At 40.1% G+C, this 3,154-nt stretch overlaps 1 pseudogene; it reads left to right on the top strand.

Annotated features, from left to right (window-relative positions):
- Nucleotides 1-256, top strand: part of LOC104998861 — a 1,884-nt pseudogene extending 1,628 nt beyond the window's left edge.
- The last annotated feature ends 2,898 nt before the right edge of the window (nt 257-3,154 follow it).

Here is a 3,154-nt window from a genome sequence, read left to right as displayed (position 1 = left end):
AAAAAAAAGAAAGAAAGAAAGAAAGAAAAAGGTCAAAGGAGACTGGGAAGATGTTTTCCTAAACCTGGCCCGAGTATTCATAATAAATTCCTGTATTTTGCTGTATATGACTCCATGAAGGGCAAACCCTCATTATAAGGGCTTGATTAGAATCATGGTCTCCCACAATTACAAGCTGCTGTACTACTACATCCAGCAAGACACCAAGAGTGACTGCCAGAAAGTGCTCTATGCCTGTGTGTTGGGGATGACTTAAGCGTGAGATAGCATGAGCATCCAGAAGTGGTGTTCCTATGCTTCTAGCTAACAGTTCTAGAAAATCAGCTTGCTACAAACAGCCCCCTATGCCCATTCCCTGTGAGGATGATGTTAGTATTGCTCCCCTTGGCCCCAGCTTTATTTTAGTTGCCCAAGCATTTCCTGCCTTTCCTGTCTAGTCTTCCCTTTTATCAAAAAAAAAAAAAGAACATTCCAAGGAGTTGGAAGTGCAGTCTCTGATGTGAAACACTTTGCCTCTTGTGTACTATGTCATAATGTCATAAACAGATGGGTAAAATAAATTTTTATTTAAAAATTAAATAGAAAATATATTAAAAGCAGTCAGCAAGAAAAAAATATATAACCTTTAAGTAAATGATACCTAGACTGACTCCTTTTTTCATCAACAGTGAAAGTTAGAGGATAGTACAATAATATTCTTTAATGTGATAAAGAAAATTAAATCTATTATAAATCTATTATATTATCATGATGCTGCTACTGCTAAGTCGCTTCAGTCATGTCTGACTCTGTGTGACCCCAGAGATGGCAGCCCACCAGGCTCCCTCATTCCTGCGATTCTCCAGGCAAGAACACTGGAGTGGCTTGCCATTTCCTTCTCCAATGCATGAAAGTGAAAAGTGAAAGTCAAGTCGCTCAGTCGTGTCTGACTCCTAGCGACCCCATGGACTGCAGCTTACCAGGCTCCTCTGTCCATGGGATTTTCCAGGCAAGAGTACTGGAGTGGGGTGCCATTGCCTTCTCCATTATATTATCATATGTATGAAAATAACATCAATGACAGATATAAAAACATTAAATAACTCATGGAATAAAGACATTTTTAATTGAAATTTAAAATATTTAGAAAGGGTTACAGACAAAACATTACATGTCAAACTTGTGAAATACAATTAAAGTGGTACTTTAAAGAAAAATTATAGTCTTAAATGCCTATATTAGAAAATAAATCAGAAGGAGGATCAATATGGGTAGAGGTGTAGGACGTGGAGCTTACCTCCCACAAATACATCAAAAATACATCTATGTGTGGAACAATTCTCATAAAACATCTACTGAACACTGGTAGATGACCTCAGACTTCTGAAAGAGCAAGAAAATCTCCATGGAACTAGGTATGACAAAAGGAAAAAAGGAGAGAGAGAGAGAAAGGAATCAGGATAGGACCTGTGTTCTTGGGCGGGAGCTGTGAAAGAAAAACGTTGCCATACCCTGGGAAGTCCCCAGCCAGGATGGAAGGGGAGCTTAAGAGACTTGGAGGACAGCACAACCGGTTTGTGTAAGGCAAAACAGAGAGAGACTTGCCCAGATGTTCAGTACCATCACCATGCACTCCCCAGTCTGAGATACTTGTCTGCCAGGGCAGGCAGGGACTGAATGCCAAAGCTGGGGCTTTGCAGGTCAGACATGGGGATACAACTGGGATTGACTGCATAGAGACAGCCTGAATGGACAGGAGAGGGGTGCGGTTACAACCAAGGGTATATGCAGAAGAAACGTGGGCCAGCATCTCTTTCCGGAGAAGGCAATGGCAACCCACTCCAGTACTCTTGCCTGGAAAATCCCATGGACGGAGGAGCCTGGTAGGCTGCAGTTCATGGGGTCGCGAAGAGTCGGACATGACTGAGGACTTCACTTTCACTTTTCACTTTCATGCATTGGAGGAGGAAATGGCAACCCACTCCAGTGTTCTTGCCTGGAGAATCCCAGGGATGGGGGAGCCTGGTGGGCTGCCATCCATAGGGTCTCACAGAGTCAGACATGACTGAAGCGACTTAGCAGCAGCAGCAGCCATTGAATTACCCATGACATTTTTCACAGACTGGAACAAATAATCCTAAAATTTGTATGGAATCATAAAAATAAATAAATAAATAAAAAACCCCAGAATTGCCAAGCCAATTCTCAGGAAAAAGAACAAGCCAGGAGAAATAATTCACCCAGATTTCAGACAATACCACAAGGCTACAATAATCAAAACAGTGTGGTATTGGCACAAAATCAACCATAAAGATTAATGGAACATAATAGAGAGGCCAGGAAAAAACCCACACACATGGATAATTAATATTTGACAAAGGAGGCAAGAATATTCAATGGGGGAAAGACAGTCTTTTCAGCAAGTTGGGCTGGGAAAGTTGCACAACTGCATGTAAATCAATGTAGTTAGAACACATCCTCACACCATGCACAAAAATAAACTAACAATGGCTTAAAGACTTAAACATAAGTGGGAGAGGGAGAGGGTGGGATGATTTGGGAGAATGGCATTGAAACATGTATAATATCATATATGAAATGAGTCACCAGTCCAGGTTCGATTCACGATACTGGATGCTTGGGGCTGGTGCACTGGGACGACCCAGAGGGATGGTATGGGGAGGGAAGAGGGAGGAGGGTTCATGTATACCTTTGGCGGATTCATTTTGATATATGGCAAAACCAATACAATATTGTAAAGTTAAAAAATAAAACAAAATATAAAAAAAAAGAGAGGAAAAAAAAAGTCATGAGATTAAAAAAAAAGAAAACAAGACAAGACACCATAAGATTCCTAGGAGAGAACATAGGCAATTATGCTAATTATGTTTAACATAGGAAATTAAGTTTTTTTAGGTCAGTCTCCCAAGGTAATAGAACTAAAACCAAAAATAAACAAAAAGCACTTAATCAAACTTACAAGCTTTTTCATAGCAAAGGAACCCAGAAACAAAACAAAAAGACAGTCTATGGAATGGGAGAAAATATTTGCAAACACTGTGATTAACAAGGACTTAATTTCCAAATATACAAAGCTCATGCAACTGAACAACAGAAAAACAAGCAATCCAGTTGAAAAATGGGCAGAAGATATAAAGATGGCCAATAAACACAT

The sequence above is a fragment of the Bison bison genome, unplaced genomic scaffold (genome assembly GCF_000754665.1).
Source record: "Bison bison bison isolate TAMUID 2011002044 unplaced genomic scaffold, Bison_UMD1.0 scf7180017864338, whole genome shotgun sequence".
NCBI lineage: Eukaryota > Metazoa > Chordata > Mammalia > Artiodactyla > Bovidae > Bison > Bison bison.
This window is presented reverse-complemented; position numbering and strand designations above follow the sequence as displayed.